Raw genomic sequence first — 21,825 nt, 5'->3', positions numbered from 1 at the left:
TTTTAGGTCTGTTGTTATTTTCTATATGATTGATGTAAAGCCCCTCCTCCATCAAATACATAATATATAATATATACTATTGTATACTATATATTAAAATAGTTAATATAAACTATTATATGATATCTATGTAGTGTTATATATATGTGTGTGTGTGTGTAATATTACTCCTATAAAAAAATTAAGCCAATTATCTGGAGAACATTTGTTGGTTTATAAGTGTTCTAGAGAAAGCATCCCATGTTCCCTGGTATCAGAAATATTTCTAAAGATATCCGGAATATCTCGGTCAGTCTCCATGATCCAGTTTAGCTCATTGGAACAGATATCAGTTATGCTATATCTTCTTGAGTAGTGCTCATCTGAATCTATAAACAGGTGATATCAAACTTTTAAATTTATCTAATAGGGGATCGCACATGATAATAAATTTATCTAAGAATCTGCTACATAGGTTTAACCAATTTTGAAATAAATATAGAGAAAAAAACCGTTTCATAATTTCCAGAATGTAATCTGGATTTTAAAGAGATAAGGCAAGTAATTCTGGTGGAATTACTGTATTTGAATTAACACCAGAAACAGTACGCATAGAAAAATCATGTCAAAAGCAAAATGAAGCATGTCTATGATGGATATCAATTTATACACATAATATATGTTATAAACATACATACACATCAGGCACACCAAAGCTTTATTCACTAATACATTGTATAATCCTTTTATTTTCTTCTTTTTTAAAAATTTACTTTTTCCATTATAGTTGGTTTACAGTTTTGTCAATTTCTACTGTACAGCAAGTGACCCAGTCATACATATGTATACATTCTTTTTCTCACATTATCCTCCATCATGTTCCAACACAAATGACTAGATATAGTTCCCTCTGTTATACAGCAGGATCTCATTGCTTATGCATTCCAAATGCAATAGTTTGCATCTATTAACCCCCGACTCCAACTCCATTCCATTCCCTCCTGCTTGGCAACCACAAGTCTGTTCTCTAAGTCCATGAGTTTCTTTTCTGTGGAAAGGTTCATTTGTGCCATATATTAGACTCCAGACATAAATGGTATCCTATGGTATTTGTCTTTCTCTTTCTGACTGACTTCACTTAGTATGAGAGTCTCTAGTTCCATCATGTTGCTGCAAATGGCATTATTTTCTTCTGTTTTATGGCTGAGTAGTATTCAATTATGTATATATATCACATCTTCTTAATCCATTCATCTGTCGATAGATATTTAGATTGCTTCCATGTCTTGGCTATTGCGAGTAGTGCTGCAATGAACATGCAGGTGCATGTGTCTTTTTCAAGGAAAGTTTTGTCTGGATATATGCCCAAGAGGGGGATTGCTGGGCCATAGGGTAGTTTTACATTTAGTTTTCTAAGGTACCTCCACACTGTTTTCCATAGTGGTTGTACCAATTTACATTCCCGCTAACAGTGTAGGAGGGTTCCCTTTTCTTCACACCCTCTTCAGCATTTGTTATTTATTGACTTGTTAATGATGGCCATTCTAACAGGTGGGAGGTGGTACCTCATAGTAGTTTTGATTTGCATTTCTGTAATAATTAGGGATGTTGAGCATTTTTTCATGTGCCTGCTGGCCATCTGTATGTCTTCTTTGGAGAAATGTCTATTCAGGTTTTTTATCCGTTTTTCAAATTGGGTTGTTGGTTTTTCTTGCTACTGAGTTGTATATTTTCTCTCTCTTTTTTTTTCTTTTTTTTTGTCTTTTGTCCTTTTAGGGCTGAACCCGTGGCATGTGGATATTCCCAGGCTAATCGGAGCTGTTGCTGCCAGCCTACACCAGAAGCACAGCAACACCAGATCTGAGCCTTGTCTGAGACCTACACCTCAGCTCACGGCAATGACAGATCCTTAACCCACTGAGCGAGGCCAGGTATGAAACCCACAACATCATGGTTCCTAGTCGGATTTCGTTTCCACTGCGCCACACAGGAACTCCTATATTTTCTTCTAAAGACAGATTTAGCTCTATGCTCAGTATACATCTCTTCTTCTCTTCTAACTTGCAACTGACTAAAATTTCCTTGACATCTTACTTCCCATGGTGAAATTCTCACTGTTTCACAATAGGTTGTTTTCACTCATTAGTTACTAGTCATTTTCCTCCTCTCTGATAATTTCTCATCATTTCTACATTATCTCTAATCTTATTTCTCTGTAATTTTTTTGTCCTGGATAAATGTTCAAATACTATCTGAAAGGGTCCACTATATAGTTAGTAATGTTTTCAATAAAAGTGATTTTTTTTTTTTGTCTTTTTGCCATTTCTTGAGCCACTCCTGAAGCATATGGAGGTTCCCAGGCTAGGGGTCTAATCAGAGCTGTAGCCACCGGCCTATGCCAGAGCCACAGCAAAGCAGGATGCAAGCCATGTCTGCAACCTACACCACAGCTCACGGCAACGCTGGATCCTTAACCCACTGAGCAAGGCCAGGGATTGAACCCGCACCCTCGTGGTTCCTAGTCGGATTCGTTAACCACTAAGCCAAGATGGGAACTCTGAAAGTGATTATTTTTTTTTAAGTGAACTCTTTTTGAAATACATTCTCCAGAATAATGACTGAGGCACTTAATTCTTCTCCCTATTTGTTGAAACTAAAATGCTTAACTGGTATAACTTCCAAACCTGTACCTTTTTCTCAGATAGTTCTTCTCAATTTCATTACAAACTCTCTGCTATGAATCTTTGTTTGAATCTCATAGACCTCAAAATAAAAATAACTACATGAGAATTTGCACCATTTCTCATATGTTGACTCTTATTGTTTATTGTTTATTTTATCACAAGGTAAGAATATCTCAGTATAACAAAACCTTTTATCCCACTCCCTTCATATCCTCTCCCCTTTCTCATTTCTACTAATTTGTATATATAAAGAAATAGTAAATGTATGAAACAACAGTGGCATTCAGTAGTAAAATAGAAACATGGTAGAATCTAATCAAATATTATTTAAGGTAGAGCACGTATTTTATTAGGTGATCCAAAATTTAATATGACTGCCAGGTATATCTCTCTTTTATAAAAGTTCACACCTATATATCGGTACAGTTTGCTGTAAGAATGTTTATATTTAAAAACGTTTTTAAATTTTAGTAATGAAGATCATGGAAAAAGGGAGGGAGGGAGAAAGAGAAAATAGGGAGAGGAGAATTGGGTCCATGACTGTGTTTTGTAAAACTAAGAAACATGTGGTCCAGTAAAAGAAAAAGAGAAGGAAAATAAACTACCCAAAAGTAGGAAAATCAAACAAACCCTCCAAACTCATGAGAATGGAGTATCAAGGAAGTAAAGGTTAAGATGTTTCAAAAAGTATTGGACAGTGAACTTTTAAGTACTGATGGGAAAGCAAGATGAGAACAGAAGTGTGTATGGATTTATCAACAATAAAGTCAAGTGGCTACCTGAGAATGTTTGGAAGAGTCATGAAAGTAGAGGAAGATTGGAGAGAAGTGGAGGCAAGGTCATGAAAACAGTGTTTGGGAAAACAAACAAACAACAAAACAGACAAAGCCCTCCTTGAAAAGGTTGTGGAGAGGAGCAGAAATATGCATGGCATCTACAGGGGAATCTACCACCCCAGCCTGCCACTTATAGGTATGGACAGTTAAAACAGAGTTCCAGTGGGAAGGATTTTATGGAGAAAATAAAACTGATGATTAGGAATACAGATTTGACAGTCAGAGGTGAACACTTGAGCAGTCAAGGAGAGGAGAGGTTGAACACTGATAGAAGTTTGGGTGTTTCCTCTCACTATAAAAGGTGGAAAGAAGAGAGAGGGATGGATGCAGATTGAGGTCAGCTTTTTAGATTTGGAGGCAAAGGCAAATGGAACCCACAAGATACTTGTACTTTCTTAATGAAATGCAAAGTGTGATCATCAGCTGTAAGAAAAGCAGGTGGGTAGAGAAGGCGAAGGACATTTGAAAAATAATTTAAAAAAAATAAAATTTTAACATGTACTTTTTTTTTTGCCTTTTAGGACCACTCTCATGGCGTACGGAGGTTCCCAGGCTAGGGGTCAAATTGGAGCTACAGCTGCCGGCCTATGCCATGGCCACAGCAATGCAGGATCTGAGCCTCGACTGCAACCTACACCACAGCTCATGGCAACACCGGATCCCTAACCCACTGATCGAAGCCACGGAACCTGCCACCTCATGGTTCCTAGTTGGATTCATTTCTGCTGCGCCACAACAGGAACTCCTAACATATAACTTTTTAAAATGCAGACTTCGAAAACAATGGAAGGAGGGAATTGTGACAGAGGTGTCTCACTGTCTTTGTGATTATGAAGTAGGACATTTGCATGCTGTTCAGAAACTTCAGTCCCCTGAGACAACAGGAAAATGATATTGTTGGCATAAATAGCAAAAGTAAAAGCTTGCGGGGAAAAAAATTCTGGGAAATCCTGCTGTGCCATACTCATTGGGGGCACATGTGGACACGTCTTTTTCTTGTCTTGGGAAATAGTGTGTTGTGTGTGTGTGTGTGTGTGTGTGTGTGCGTGTGTGTGTGTGATAAGTGTAGTTTCTAAAGGCAAAGGTAATAATGAGAAGAAAAAATATATATATATATGTCATTAAACAGGGTTATTTCACTAGAAGGAAACTTTTGTCTACTTGAAATTTATTTCAAAATCGGGAAAGGCAGACACTAAGGGAATGGGGACTTCTGCTGTTGTTCCCGCTGCAAGTGCCTAAGAGCAGCACACACTCTTTAAGAGGGCAGAAGCCACAGATGGTTAACTGAATTACTGCTTATTATTATCTTTTTCTTTTTTTCGGTTTATTAGAGGATATTGAATATAGTTCCCTGGGCTATACAGCAGGACCTTGTTATTTATCCATTCTATATAGAGTAGTTTGCATCTGCTGATCACAAACTTCCAATCCATCCCTCCCAACTCCCTTAGCAACCACAAGTCTGTCCTCTATGTTAGTCTGTTTCCATTTTGTAAATAAGTTCATGTGCCATATTTTAGATTCCACATGTAAGTGATATCACATTGTATTTGCCTTTCTTCTTCTGAATTCACTAAGTATAATAATGTCTAGGTCCATTTCTGTTGCTGCAAATGGCATTATTTCATTTCTTTTTTATGGCTGAATGGTATTCCATTATATATATGGAATATCCTGGCTACTGTAAATAGTGCTGCTGTGGACATTGGGGTGTACCAATCTTTTCGAATTAAGAGTTTTCTCCAGATATATGCCCGGGAGCGGGATTTCTAGATCGTACCTCAGCTCTACCTTTGGTGTTTTGAGAAACCTCCATTCTGTTCTTATAGTGGCTGTATCAGTTTACACTCCCACTAGCACTGTGGGAGAGTTCCCTTTTCTTTCTTTCTTTTTTTTTTTTTCTTTGTCTTTTTGTCTTTTTGTCTTTTTAGGCCCGCACCAGAAGCATATGGAGGTTTCCAGGCTAGGGGTCAAATTGGAGCTGTATGCCACAGCCACAGCAACGCAAGATCCAAGCCGCATCTGCAACCTACATCACAGCTCACAGCAATGCTGGATCCTTAACCCACTGAGCAAAGCCAGAGATCGAACCTGCAACCTCATGGTTCCTAGTCGGATTTGTTTCTGCTGCGCCACGATGGGAATTTCAGCTCCCTTTTCTCTATACCTTTTCCACTGTTTATTATTCATAACTTTTTTAATAATGGCCATATGGATCAGGAATCTGTTTTTCTGGCTGCATCCATCAGGTGAAAGTTCCCAGGCCAGGGATCAAACCGTAGCACAGCAGTGACAATACCATATCTTTACCTGCTAGGCCACCAGGGAACTCCTGTTTCTATTACTTTCTAAAAAGATACCTGTGTCCCAGCTAAGCATTATTTAGTAGTTCCTAGAGCATTATAACAACCTACCATAAATTTGGTGACTTTTAAAGCAACAGAAAATTTTTGTCGGTTTTGGAGGCCAAAAGCCCAAAATCAAAGTGCTGGCAAGGCCTTGCTTCCTCTAGCAGCTCTAGCAGTTCCAAATGAACTATTATTATTTTTAATAATATTATTAACTTTGGATTCGTGGTGATATAATTCTTTATTTTGCCTCAGCTCCCCTTTAGACCAGACTCTCTTTTAAGGCCAGGGCTGTCTATATTTCTCTCAGTACAAAATATACAGCTCGAGTACTTTAAAATGAGTTGTATTAAATGCATGGATAATTTAAAAAAGAGTAAAAGGGAAAAATGATATCACTAAAGCTTTTCAAGTATTAAAGAGTAGAATTATTTTTTAATCTGAAAAATTAATTTGTGTTGCATTTATTTGTCCCTGACTGTTCCTCACTCTGCATGTGATATAATCTTACCTGTCTTTAGCTAAAACCTCAATACAAATTATTTCCAAGTACATTTGTTGAAGCATCCTTAAATCTGTACAGGTATCATACATTTCTTTTATAAGCTACATATTTCTTGTCCTTGAACTATTTAGCAAAGTAGATAGTCAATAAATGCTTATTAATATGATCAAATAGACATGAATATTTATTAGTGACTTAGAGTGACTTTGCCAGCTGCTTATACTTTGAAGCTGGGAATAGTACTCTGGGATAAATTCTTTAAAAGATTTATATTCAAATCATATATATATATATATGTAATCATACATGTAATTGAGCTGCTAGAAACTCTAGACAAGTTCACCTTAAAATATGGATTTAGCATTCAATGAAGCTGATTGGTTGTTAACTCTTTTTGATATTTACACTGTCAATTTCTGAACACATGCTTACCAAGAAAATGAAAAGTTATATAAATGCATACTTAAAATGATAAGCTTCTGTAGGGATTATATTACTATAATGTATAAATCTGCCATTATTTTAAATTAATTGTGCACATGTCAAATATTTGTAAATATGTATACGTATATGCATGTATTTATATTCTTAACTATTTCCTATCATTTTAGACAGATATGAAATCAGATAGAGTTTATAATAGGTAGAGATTTTTGTGTAAATATTGAAGCACATTACAGTTCAAAGAAATTTCTGCGAAAAACAAAATACTCTATTTTGTATATATGTGTACAGCTATATTATTTAGAGCTCAAATGACAAAAGCCACGTGCAGACAAACTCATCCAGAATTATCACACCCAGATTTTCCAGTTTTTAAAATGAAAGAAAGTTAGAGTGGTCAGAAATGCCTGCGAGTAAACCCAAAGGCCAAATTTGGTTGGGTTCTTGAAGTTTATGGTGGTGAGAGGCTGGGAATTAATAACATCGCTGGTCAGGGGAAAATTTAAACACATGGATTTACTCTCAGCCACAATGTCAGAATACTGACTTTTCCTTTTGTCCTACCAGGAGACCTAAAGTATAAAACATAAAATTACACCACATTTCATTCAGCCGAAGAGTACTTTAAGACTCCCCTATCTCCAGTACAAATTTAACATGTGCAGTATGACTTAGTGTTCCAGTTTTATTTCACTATAACACACAGGCAAAAAGCATCATGAAAAAACAGTTCCAAAGAAAAGAAAACATTTTATGACTTATAACATAGAACAGCTTCTCTGCTCCCTGACTGCATTATGGTTTAAAAGGATTTATCAAACTCTCCATAGCAAAGAAAAAGAAAGGTTCTCTTACCAGAGTGGAATAAAGCTTCGACCTTGCTATAACGTTTTCTGCAGCTCTTGTTTGAAAAGACAGACCCAAAGTGGCTTTGTGCATACGACTGATCTGGCTGATCTCCAGTCCCTGCACAAAAAAACCCAGTATAATTGGCTCTCAAAAAAGTGTTGTAAACATTCGTCATGATGGCACTTGCATGTTCAGCCTACTCCCTGTTACCCTAGTAGACTTTTTCCAAACAGGCCAATTATGTTTCTACTTTCAAGGCTTGCTGTTTGGTTTTCCCCCTTCATTGCGGAGAATAATAACTTTAAAAAACCATGAACGTGTGAGTGTCATTTCTACTATTATTGCAATACTTTTGTTTCGGAGAATGTGTGCAGGACTTTAAAAAAAAAAGCATTTTAAATCAAAATGACATTGATAAATAAATTTACTTAGTATCTGTACGTCTTTATTTTTAAATTTGACAATATTCAGTCCCTTATTTACAAAGAGACATGTATTATTAGGTCTCATTCATTCTCTCTTCGATACAAGTCAGGTGACTATTCCACATCTCTACTTTGCACAGAAGCTACATCAGTAATGTCTACAATATACGCTAGAGTCTGAGACCAACTGTGCTAAATCTCTCAGTCTTGTTAAATATTACACTGTTCCTTTGCCCAAACCTTCAAAGGGGTCTAAATACAATCATATCCTTTACTTTTTATGGAGGCAGTGAAAAGGTTACACAGCCTGGACTTTTATTTTTAAACGTCTAATATTTATGGGAATATTAACTGATTATAACTGTGAATGGCAGATTCTCATTACTAAGAAAAAAATAAGCCTTAGTGAAAAACACAGCCTCGAATTGTATCATTTCTTAAAACAACCCAAGCAATACATTGATCTCACAACTACATAAGTACATTATCTTTCCCTTGCTTTCAATGTGTCTGGCTAACAGTTATCAGCAGTGCCATCATTTGAAAAATGTGAATTAATGGCATAGAAAGTTGCAGGAGATTTTTGCACTTTTATATCTGATACTTTATTTTTCATTATACAAATTAAACAAGTAGATCAAAATAATTTATGAATACACAAATTATAATTGTACAACTCTAAAAATTACAAATTATAACAACTTAAAAGACGTCTCCTAGAAGTAAGCAAAAATGTAGATATTCTACAAGTGTAAAATTCTAAGTATTACTAAGTCTCTAAAAGTAACTTCTTCAACTAAAGTTAAAGAACCTAAAGACTTGAAAGCAGAACTTTCCCTATTCATATCTGCAGATATTAGTGCCTTTAAAAATTCTGATTATAATTCAGAGTACTACAGATGGATATATGTATACTACTCCTCTAAGAACACAGATGGCTCATCTTTTCATTATGTTACTTACAGAGGAGGAGCGTGGAGGAAGACACCCTTCATGCTGTTTTTTTGTTTTTTGTTTTTCCCTGCACCAGCAGCATGAGGAGGTTCCTGAACCAGGGCTTGAACCCATACCACAGCAGTGAACCAAGCCACTGCAGTGACAGTACCAGATCTTTAACCTGCTGAGCCACACAGGAGACCCATGTTGTTGCTTTTTTGTTTTGTTTCATTTTGTTATTTTAAGCTTGGTATCAGTGAACTATTATCATGCTTATTACTTAATATTTGCCTTTAAAAATTTTTCTGCTCACATATCCTTACTTAATATGTTCATCAGAACAGGGAAGAGGGCATTAAAGATAGCCATTTTACACTTGAGAAAACTAAGGTTCACAATAGAGAAGTGATTTGACAAATCATTGTAGCAAATTCTTAATGGCAGATCTCCTGATGTTGTTCAACTAGATCTTAAACCACATTCTCTAAAACAAGATTTTAAAAAAAAGTTTGTGTTTTCAATTTCTTTGGAATAGACTTGCTGGATTATAGAGTAGTTCTACGTTTAAATTTTTGAGGAACATCCATACCATTTTCCATAGTGACCATCCCAATTTACAATTTCTGCCTAGGGTTTCCTTTTCTCCACATACTTTCCCCACTTGCTATTTCTTGTCTTTTTGACCATAGTCAATCTTCCAGGTGTGACGTGGCACTATTCAAAAAGATGTATGGACCCTGATGTTCACAGTAGCATTATTTTCAATAGCCAAAATATGGAAGCAATCTAAGAATCAGATGAATGGATAAAGAAGATGTGGTGGATATACAGAATAGAATATTACTAAGTCATAAAAAAGGAAATGATATGGCAACACGAAAGAAACTGGATAGCCAAAACCACCTTGACAAAGACTAATAGAACTAAAGAAATCATAATCTCTGGTTTCAGAACACACCACAAAGCTATGGTAATTAAAACAGTATGGTACTGGCACAAAAAAAAAAACAGGCATATAGATCAATGGCATTGAATAGAGAGCCCAGAAAAAAACCCACATTCTATGGTCAATTACTCCATGACAAAGGCGGCAAGAATATACAATGGAAAAGACAATCTCTGAAAGTGGTGCTGGGAAAACTGGACAGCTACATGTAAAAGAACGAAATTAGAATATTCGCTAACACCATATAAAAATAAAGTCAAAATGTATTAAATACATAAATAAAAGACTAGGTACTATAAAATTCCTAGAGGAAAACAAGGCAGAACATGCTAATATAAATTGCAGCAAAATTTTTTGGATCCATCTCCTAGAGTAATAGAAACAATAGAAAAAAAATAAACAAATGGAACTTAATTAAACTTAAAAACTTTTGAACAACAAAGAAAACCAAAAACCAAATGTAAAGACAACATATGAAATGGGAGAAAATATTTGCAAGTGATGTGACCAACACAGGTTCAACTTCCAAAATAGGCAAGCAGCTCATATAGCTCAACATTAAAAAGCAAATAAAAAACCCAATCAAAAAATGGGTACAAGACCTAAGTAGACATTTCTCCAAAGGAGACATGCAGATAGCCAACAGGCACAGGAAAAGATGCTTGTTGTCGCTAATTATTAGAGAAATGCAAATCAAAACTATGAGGCATTACTCACACTGGTCAGAATGTTCCTCATCAAAAAGTATACAAATGCTGGAGAGTGTGCAGTTAAAAAGTGAACCCTTTGACACTGTTGGTGGGTAAGTTGGTGCAGCCACTATGGAGAGTGGTTTAAAGTACAGTTCCTTAAAAAGCTAAAAATAGATTTATATGATCCAGCAACCCCACTCCTGGGCATGTATGTGGAAACGACACAAACTCTAACTGGAAAAAATACACGCACCCCAATGTTCATGGATGTACTATTTTGTAGTCAAGTCATGGAAGCAATCATTTGACCATCAACAGATAAATTAAAAAAGAAGATATGGTATATGTATACAGTGGAATACTACTCAGCCATAAAAAGAGAGAAATAATGCCATTTGCAGAAACATGGATGGACCTAGGGATGATCATACTAAGTCAGTCAAAGAATAACATGATGTATATGGTATAATTTATATATGGAATCTAAAAAATTGATACAAGTGAACTTACAAAACAGAAATAGATTCACAGACATAGAAAATAAATTTATGTTTACCAAAAGGGGAAAGGTGGTGTGATAAATTAGAGATTTGGGGTTAAGAGATAAGGATACACATTACTATATTTAAAATAGATAGACAATACGGACCTATTGTATAGCATAGGGAACTATACATATATCTGTGTATGTGGGTATATGTGTACATAGTTCCCTGTGCTCTCCATACTTGTATATGTATGCGTGTATATATACATGTATATGTGTGTATATATAAAACTGAATCACTTTTCTCTTTACCTGAAACATCAGCTATAGTTGATTTTTTTAAAAGAATGACATTTTTTTAAAAGAATGAAATTTTGTCATTTGCAACAAAATGGATCAATCCGGAGGGTATTATGCTTAGTAAAACTAGTCAGAGATAAACAAATACTATATGTTTTCACTTACATGTAGAAATTCAATTCTTGGCCTTCTAATAAACAGTTTTTAATTCAAACCTGCGCAAACAGAATGACTGATTCTACTATGTCTTTGCAAATCTTGCCTTTTTCCAGTTATTTTTCTAGAAAATTCACCAATGGTTTAAGCTAAAAACAAGTTTTTAAAATCATATTCTACTGTGTTAAAAATGCATAACATAAAATTTAACATCTTAACCATTTCCAAGTATACAGTTCTATAGTGTTAAATATAGTTACAATATTGCACGAGCATCTCCAGATATTTTTCATCTTGCAAAATCAAAACTTGGTCTTCAGTAAACAGTCACTCCCCAATAGCAGTGACCTTTGATATATACAAGGAAATATATGCAATGTCTAAGTAATTATGCCAAGTGAAAGAAGCAAAACAATGAGTTCATACTGTATGATTTAATTCATATAAAATTCCTAAAACACGAACTGATTTATAGTGACAGAAAGCAGATCAGGTATTGCCTGGAGACTAGAAAAGAGAGGTGGTAGAGCTTATATGAGGAATAGCCAAAGGTCATAAGGAACCTTTTTTAGGTAACAGATGAGTTCATTATCCTGATTGTCTAATGGTTTCTTGAGTATATACATATGTCAACACTAATCAAATTGCATATTTTAATATGCATAGTTCAATTTAGGTCAATTATGCTGTAATAACATTTACAGTAAATTAATGCATAAAACTTCTGAAATTAATAAGAAAATGATATTCAGTCTAATGTTTACAGGCACTCTACACAAAAGGATGTCCAAATGGCCAATACCATATGAAAGAGTGATAAGAGGTATTTCTCATCTGGGAAATGCATGATCACCATATTGATTAGAATGCCTAAAATCTTATTTCAAGATTTTGGGACAAATAGACCTCTTAATGCTTAACATTTAGCAAGTTGGTGCAAGCGCCTGAAAAACTGATCGTATGCATTGAAGCTAAAAATATACTTAACTCTATGACACAACAACCACAATTCTAATTTCATACTGAAAAAATATATGAATATGGCATCAAAAGGTATACATTACATTGTTTGCAGGAGTTCTCAGATCCAAAATGAAAACTATACAAATATTCATCAGCAGTAAAACAGAAAACATTTTAGAATATTCATGTAATATAATAAAATATATCAATGATAATTAACTACTGCTGTACACAATACTTGTAAGTCTCGAGCATAATGTTCAGAAAAGATGGCACAAATGTATGTCTTGTATAATTACATATACATATTATACATACGTATACATATGTATATACATATACATATGTATATACATACTATACATATATATATAGGCTTCAGAAATGGCAGAAATTAATTTATAGTAATAGATATCCACGTCCTTGTTATTTTTAGGGTAGACTGAGGATAATAACTCACAGGTATTAAATAGTTTCGTGAGATACTTTTAGTATTTTCTTTCCTATTAGGGTTATACTGACTTAGATATATCCACTATGAAAATTCACTGAGTTATTCTCGTACGAGTTTGCAGTTTTATGGGAGTTCCCCTATGGCTCAGCAGTACTGAACCCAACTAGTATCCATGAGGACATGGGTTCAACTTCTGGCCCTACTCAGTGGGTTAAGAATCCAGCATTGCTGTGAGCTGCAGTGTAGGCTGCAGAAGCAGCTTGGATCTGGTGTTGCTGTGGCTGTGGTGCAGACCAGCAGCTGTAGCTCTGATTCAACCCCCAGACTGGGAACCTCCATATGCCAGTTTGTATGGCCCTAAAAAAAAAAAAAAAAAGACCAAAAAAAAGAAGAGTTAGCAGTTTTCTGGATAGATATGTTTCAAAGGAACTTTTTCAATATGTGTGTGTGTGTAAATGTGTGTATGCATTTTTTTATTTTTTTATTTTTAAATTTAAAAAAATTTAAAAATTTATTGGAGTATAGCTGATCCATAGTGCTGCATCAGCCTCAGGTGCACAGAATATATATATATATATGTATAATATATATATCTCCATCCTTTTTCTGATTCTTTTCTCATGTAGGCCATTATAGTACAGCAAGCAGTCTCTGTGCTACACAGCAGGTCGCTGTTAGTCACATATATCTGCAATATATATAATAATAAAATCATTATGATAATACATTCTTTGGAAAAGAATTTGAAGTGTTTGTGAAAACACATTGCTAAGGCAATAGTCCATTTCGTCCTGATAATGAAAAAAAAAAATCACACAGATTGGGTAAAATGTTTCAGTAGGAAAATAGCCATTTGAATAATTATTTATTCCTGGAAGACTGCCCCAGATGACATTATCACAGTAAATAATGCACTTGTTTTCTCAAAATAATATACCATTATATCACAGATATTACTCTGTATTCATTTTACATTATCTTTTTATGAAACTTCTGGAGGGTCTGAGAGAGAATAAAAACTTGGTTTTTTTTTTGGTATAGATTTATAAGATCAATGTCTTAGAAAAAAAGGAGAAACATAAAATAATACCTTATCAATAGTACCTTATCTAATTACTTTTTTCCTGCACATTACTAATTTGGATTTTATGTATTGTTTTCTACATTATCTACTGTTCACATAATGAGATGAAAACTGCTATCGTGGCTGAAAGTTAATCATATAACTCTTCTGATATATATGACTGTGATTAGTCATGGTGGAAAAAGTGTTTATCACAATGATACAAAAACAGGCTTGAACATACATGTAACCTTTTGTAAGTTGCATATGATTGCTACGCCTCACTTTCCTCATTTGTGAGAGAGAGGTGGTAACGCTCTTCTTCCTGACTGATTGTGAGGAGACAATAGGATAAAAAAGGTGAGGTGCCAAGAGTAGACCTTTACATTTTGTAAATGAAAGCATTAAATGCAAACCTACAAAATATGTTCCAACCTAAACATCCTCATGCACCTGGAACAAGATGGCTTGTTTGGCCATGCATCACTAGTGTTGTGTATAATAGATAAGCTTGAAATATTATGATACAAAATGAATAAAAAAGATTAATAATACCACGGAAAAAGATATTGTAGAATGGTGGCCCTAAAGCAGAAACAGTATTCCAAAAACATGCCCTTTCTTTGAATGAGCAGAATTCTGTGTACACAACAGTTACTGAATGAAAAAAGAATGACCGGAAACACTTAACCATAACTTAAAGTAACAAGAATGGTATCAATAGGCTTAAAAAATTTAGAGATTACTATCTATTACTAAATACAATCATAAAATCATTGCACTGCACATGCATCAGTTATAGTTGAAAAAGTAACAAGTTTAATGGAATTGCCTTCAACAATGAGCCCATGGATTGACCAAAATCTGATCTCATTGTAACTCTTAAGCTTCAAGTGGACTTGGTTTCTATTTTTCCTAATTTTTTCTTTGGAAAAACTGGGATCTCCTTAAATAATAAAGAGATGAAGTATATACAAAAGAGAAAAAGGGGGAAAGACCTAAAAAGAATAAAAGCAGCGAAGAGTAATAAAATACAAAAAAATACAAATAAAATGCCACTGAAAGTCATGTCTTTACTCATTATTTTTGCCATGACATACATATGTCATGATATTTTATTATGTCAACTAACCTAGTATTTCAAAATAGTGGTTTTTTTAGATAATCTCAAATTTGAATCATTTAATATCATTTCACCTCTTCCTAAGAGCAAAATGATCTGTGATTTTAATATAAATTAAAAATTATATACCTGGATTCTGTCAGAAAGGAGATCAATGATTTGCTGGAGATGGGAATGGAAGGAGATATGTTGGCTGAAAGAGGCACCATTTAAAATGAGGAAACTTTCATTTCATGATGTGGTGGTAGTGACTCTATACATTCATCAAAACTCATCAAAATGTGTACTTGTAAAGGATCTGTTTTACTCTCTGTAAACCATATCTCAATAAACTGTTAATGCCAAGAAACATTACAAGGGCTAGGCCAAAAAAAGTAAGAGAAGTTGAATTTCAGATAGATCACAGCAGCGCATAGCTCCAAAAACTACCATTTATAAACGTAAATGGTGCTCTTGAAGTTATACAAAGCCATGGTCAATCATGCCACTTGATGATATGAAATGAGTTTTTCATATCATTTAGAAATTCATCTTCTCTGGAAAGTGTCCGTCAAATGCACACTCTCTTCCCTTTATCTCATCTGCACAGATTTCAAAACTTAATTAAGTAGGCACAAAATTGGAGTTATATAAAAGCTTATGATAATGGTCTTTTAATGGAATATAATAAACTCCTTCAGAATGAATACACTTGTCTTCATATTCGTTTTTAAAGATTTTAGGCAGACACAATAAAAATAATATATAATGACACTGAATATCACAGTAAAATAAAACGTTAAGTGGCAAGCAAAAAATGAATTATAGTTGAATAAAAAGTGAAATAGCAATAGTCAGTTAATACTACTTTTTTCCTTTTTTTCTGACTTTTGTCCTCTCTCAATCTTGCATTCTTTCTTGCCCCATTTTCTTCTTTCTTCTGTCTACATTTTCTCATTATTGTACCAACTAATATTGAATACTTTCTATGTGCTAGGTGCTGATTTAAACATTCTACATATTACATAAGTTATTTTCTTTCTTGTATCTGCATATCTCCTTTTTTTTTTTTTTTTTTTTTTGCTTTTTGGGCCCCCACTTGTGACACATGGAGGTTCCCAGGTTAGGGGTCCAATCGGAACTAAAACCGCAGGCCTATGCCACAGCCACAGCAACATCGGATCTGAGCCATGTCTGTGACCTACACCACAGCTCACGGCAACGCCAGATCCTTAACCCACTGAGCAAGGCCAGGGATCGAACCTGCATCCTCATGGTTCCTAGTTGGATTCGTTTCCACTGCGCCATGACGGGAACTCCTGCATATCTCCTCCATTAGGTTCTTCACCTTTCACTTTTAAAGTGATTTGTCTCCCTTAGTTTCAGTTCCATCTTTGGGTACCAACAAACATTCACATGTAATATCTAACAAATAAACACTTTAGAAGACAATGTTAGTACAACAAGAAGAGCCATATACAGGGAGAAAATATTTGTAAATACACATGTGATAAAGGACAATTATCCAAAATATAAAGAACTCTTAAAATTCAATAAGAAAGCATGAAGTGGATTAAAAAGTAGTCCAAAAACTTTAACAGACACTTCAATGGAGAAGATAGACAGATGGCAAATAGGCACAGGAAAAGTGGAGTGTCATCAGGGAAATGCAAATTAAAATAGCCGTAAGATACCACTATACATGTTTTAGAATGGCCAAAGTCCAGAACGCTGACAAAATCAAATGCTGGTTTGAATGATCTGAAGCAAGAGCATTCTCATACTCTGCCCATAGGAAAGCAAATAGTACAGCAACTTTGGAAGACAGTTCGATGGTGCCTTAAACAACTAAACACACTCTTGTCATACAGTCCAGCAATGTTCCTTGGTACTTATTTAAAGTATTCAAAAACTTATGCCCATACCAAAATCTGCACATGATATTTGTAGCAATTTTAATTAAAATTGCTAAACCTAGGAAACGTCCAAAATGTCTTTCAGAAGGTGAATAGATAAAGAAATGGTGGTCCATCCAGACAACAGAATATTATTTAGTGCTACAATAAATGAAATATTAAGCCATGAAAAGGCATAACTTTTAATGCATATTATAAGTGAAGGAAGTCAATATGAAAAGACTATATACTATACAATTCCATATATGACATTCTGGAAAATTAATGGAGATGGTAAAACTACAGAGACATCCAAGAAATAGCAACAACAACAACAAAAAAAAAAGACAAAAGACAAAAAATAAATAAATAAATAAATAAATAAATAAGGAGTTCCCGTCGTGGCGCAGTGGTTAACGAATCCGACTAGGAACCATGAGGTTGCGGGTTCGGTCCCTGCCCTTGCTCAGTGGGTTAACGATCCGGCGTTGCCATGAGCTGTGGTGTAGGTTGCAGACGCGGCTCGGATCCCGCGTTGCTGTGGCTCTGGCGTAGGCCGGTGGCTACAGCTCCGATTAGACCCCTAGCCTGGGAACCTCCATATGCCGCGGGAGCGGCCCAAGAAATAGCAACAACAACAACAAAAAAAGACAAAAGACAAAAGACCAAAATAAATAAATAAGTAAATAAATAAATACAACTACAGAGACAGGAGAAAGATCAGTGATTAGAAGAGACAAAGGGTGAACAAGGGGAGCATGAAGGATTCTGAGGGCAGTGAAATGTTTTGTATGATACCATGATGATATCCATCACTGTGCCAATAATATTGTGAATCTCACAAAAGATACAATACCAGAGATTGAAGAAACTGTAAGAATCTCCAATGAAAAGAAACTCTGGCCACTTCATTAAAAAATTTTTTTAAAAACCCCAAAAATAAACAAACAAAAATGCTGAAAACCAAGCATAAAAGAAAATCTTTATAAGACGGCCAAAGGAAAGGAGTATTACTTTTAAAGGAACTAGGTAAGACTGACAGCTGATCCATCTTCCTTTTTTTTTTTTTTTTTTTGCTTTTTAGGGCCACATCTGTGGCACACAGCAGGTGGAGGTTCTCAGGCTAGGGGTCTAAGAAGAGCTACGGCTGCCGGCCTATACCACAGCCACAGCAATGCCAAATCTGAGCCACATCTGTGACCTACACCACAGCTCACAGCAACGCCAGCGGCCTTAACCCACTGAGCGAGGCCAGGGATCGAACCCGCAACCTCATGGTTCCTAGTCAGAGTTGTTTCTGCTGTTTCACGACGGGCATTCCAGATCCACATTCTTTATATAAGCATCAGGGATACAGTAAATATAATGCTCAATGTAGTAAAAAAAACAAAAAAACAAAAAAAAAACAAAAAAACAAAAAACAAACAAACAAAAAAAACCAAGGATGTTCAATAACTGCCACATTATATGTATATACATATATTTACATATAATACATACGTCGTTATTCCAACATGAAAAGCAGACAAAGTTAGTCTATGGTAACAAAAGTGAGACAAGAGGTTACTACAGGGTGGTGGTGAAGAGTGACGTCTGGAAGGGACCAGAGGCAAGATCTCATACACCTGGAAATATTCTATAATTCAATTTGTTTAAAAACAAAAAACTGGATCAGTAAATATGTTAACTTCGTAAAAATTCATCGTGCTATACAGTTAAGAACTGCGCACATTATGTGGGGATTTTTGTTTTGTTTTCGAATTTCCTTTTTCACGTTAAGATTTTATTTTTATAGCATTAATAGGTTCACAGCAAAAGTGAGGGGATGGTACAGAGATTTCCTATATATGCCCCAACTATTCAGCACAATTCCCAATCTTTCGAAAAGCCCAGGGGTATATATACTAATACGATAATTGAATCACTCTTGGTAGAAGAAAGATCTAAGAAAAGTTTTTGCTCCTCAGGATAAGGTTGACCCTGGTTCAGTTTCTATTATCAAATACATCTCTTTGTCAAATAACCAAGAGTTTTATATCTTTCCTATTATTTCACTGGGAAAATGGCTATTTCTGAACAATTTTAAAAAGGAGAAATAATACAAAAAGAATGCTTTTCCTGCATAGGAAAAATAAAGTCTTTCTAAACAGAATTCTCTGAAAATTAGATTTTAGGAAAAGAACTTGATGAAGACCATCGCATGGTATTTCCCACCCTCAAAACTCACCTTTGAAAGGACTCTGAATATGGATCCACACAACATCACAAAACATCATAGTTTTAAAACTGCTAAACTGCAAGTCAGGTCACATATCCATGCTTGCAGGCAGAAACGGAGGACAACGTTACAAATTCAAATTACATTATAAGTGGTGTTTAAATTCCTAAAATTAATAACATGTAGATTCCAAATACTCAGGCATGTTTCTATGCTTACTGGCAAGGTTTGGCATTATTCTTTTACTCATCACCTTGCCAGATAGGAAATTTTTCAAACATGACTGGGATTTATAATATTTTAAATTCTACATTTTAAGAGGGCTTTGATTATGCAATAAAATCCTGATACATTAAGAGATTCACAAAACAGAGGAAGAGTTTAGTCTGTTTTTAAATTTTAATCACAAATAAGTTACTTTACCCAACTTATCTTTAATCTTTTCACTAATGAAAACCTGAGGAGAAGGTGAATTTATCTGCACAGGCAGAGGATTCTGATATACCACTTGAGGAAAGTGAAGTAAACCAAGCTAAAATTCACATTTAAAGCACCACCTAAATGTAAAATCTTATAGGAATCCTGTATTACCTTAACTCTTCATCTCACGTCCTATCAGGAGAGTCTGTTAGGAATTCACCACCATCTGGTAGAACAGTGGTTCCATTACTTATCTACTGATTGGACCTCGACTACCTTCGCAAGAAACACCTGGGGAGCATTTTCAAAACCTAGATTCCTGGATTCTATTGAAGAATAATTGCATCGGATTTCAGGTAGGTAAAATAGCTCAAAAAAATCTCTATTTCGATCAACATAAGTGATTATGACAGTTAGTTTTGGAATTCACTGCTCTAGATAGATAGATCGAGCGATCAAGCTATGACAAGATTGTAATATAAAAAATGTTTCCTTTGAATTATTGCATTTAATAGATCATCATTTCAATTAAATAGAATTAAACAGTTTCATCACTGGCATACTACTTATCATACTGTATAACATTCTTGTCCAATTTAAGCATATCAGTTTTCATTATTTAACTTTCATTACCTACTTTTTCAAAGGACAGAATTAATGGAAGGCAACATGCAAATTAATACTCAATCCTATTGACCTGTTTGAAAATTGCATAAAAGCTAGGGTTAAAATTATCATTTAAAAATAATGGATTTTTCTGTCTCAATGAAGTGCTTGATTTTACTTTTGAATAATTTATTTCAGCTAAGCCATGACATAATCTCATAGAAAGATAATGTTATTTCTGGTTTACTGATGTCCATCTGCTTTTAGGTCACAATAAAAAGAGTGTGTGTGTGTGTGTGTGTGTGTGTGTGTGTGTGTGTGTGTATGAGAGAGAGAGAGAGAGAGAGAGAGAGAGGGAGATTTTTTATTTGGAAAGTTATTTTCCATATAATTTAGTTGAAATGTCATCTTGGTTTTAAAGGAAAAGAAAATGACATGTTAATTTATTCAGCCAGAGAGAATTCTGGTCACAGATTTTAGACTGCAGGGGCTATGGCAGACAATGAGTCTGTCAGCAATTGCTCTGATTCCCATCTGTTAAAGGAATGATGGTATCTTTAGGAAAATCAAAACATACTGCTTTAGCAGAACCTTATTAAAAACCACAAAGACAGTAATAATAAAGAAAATCACAGGCTTGTCTTTCTCCCCTCTCACTTTACCTACATCTGTGTGCAATAAACTATGTGAATATTTATTGCCACAAAATACTTTAAAAACATTTTTAAATTAGAAATTTTAGATAGCTAAAAGTTTAAAGTTAGAAAATCATAGACTAGATTTTTTATTGTCAATATAAAACAAAGTAAAACTAAAGAAAAAACATTACTAACAAAAAACAGAAAGTAACTCAAAAGCTCTGAATTGAATATTGCCTTTAAAGATGCTCATCTGTTATTACTTAAAGTATTTTAGCAACCACTTTGATTCATTTTAGAAGAGCAGATATGAATACCTTTAAATATTTAAAATCATTAGAGATTATGGTACTAAAACATGCCTAATTTTTAAGCTTTTTTTTTTTTTTTTTTTTTTTTTTTGTCTTTTTAGGGCTGTACCCGAGGCATATGCAGGTTCCTAGGGGATGGGTCTAATCGGAGCTGCAGCTGCCAGCCTCTGCCACAGCCACAGCAACAGCAGATCCAAGCCACGTCTCCGACCTACCCCACAGCTCACGGCAACACCAGATCCTTAACCCTCACGGTTCCTAGCAGAGTGTTTCCACGGAGCCACTCTGGGAACGCCTGAGCGTTTATCTCATTCCACATCTTCAACCATATTTTTCGTCTTCAGAGCCTCGATGGCCTTAGTAGTCCCCATAAACCTTGCCATTTCTTTCCTGAAAGCTCTCAAAAGTGCAGCCAGCCCTTTTCTTCGTAACATCAGATTCCCACAGTTGCCCACTTCTCATGCTGAATCTAAACCTTGCTGTTAGACTTTAATTGCATTTAATATCCGTATACATGAGGACGGGCATAAATGCCATTTGGAGGCATGGAACAGGTAGGAAGAAA

At 35.0% G+C, this 21,825-nt stretch overlaps 1 protein-coding gene across 13 annotated transcripts in view; it reads right to left on the bottom strand.

Annotated features, from left to right (window-relative positions):
• MGAT4C (MGAT4 family member C) overlaps positions 1-21,825 on the bottom strand; it is a 731,126-nt gene that overhangs the window by 408,629 nt on the left and 300,672 nt on the right. For 6 of the 13 annotated variants that reach the window (XM_085024832.1, XM_085024824.1, XM_085024826.1 and 3 more), the window contains 1 exon segment: positions 7,655-7,765. The exons of the other annotated variants lie outside the window; for them this stretch is intronic. The gene's annotated coding sequence lies outside the window, so the exon portion shown is untranslated. 13 annotated transcript variants of the gene reach the window in all.

This window comes from Sus scrofa, chromosome 5 (assembly GCF_054392235.1).
Source record: "Sus scrofa isolate SSC_HxYL_T2T_F1_AM1 chromosome 5, Sscrofa_HxYL_maternal_Yorkshire_Landrace_v2.0, whole genome shotgun sequence".
In the NCBI taxonomy this organism is placed as follows: domain Eukaryota; kingdom Metazoa; phylum Chordata; class Mammalia; order Artiodactyla; family Suidae; genus Sus; species Sus scrofa.
This window is presented reverse-complemented; position numbering and strand designations above follow the sequence as displayed.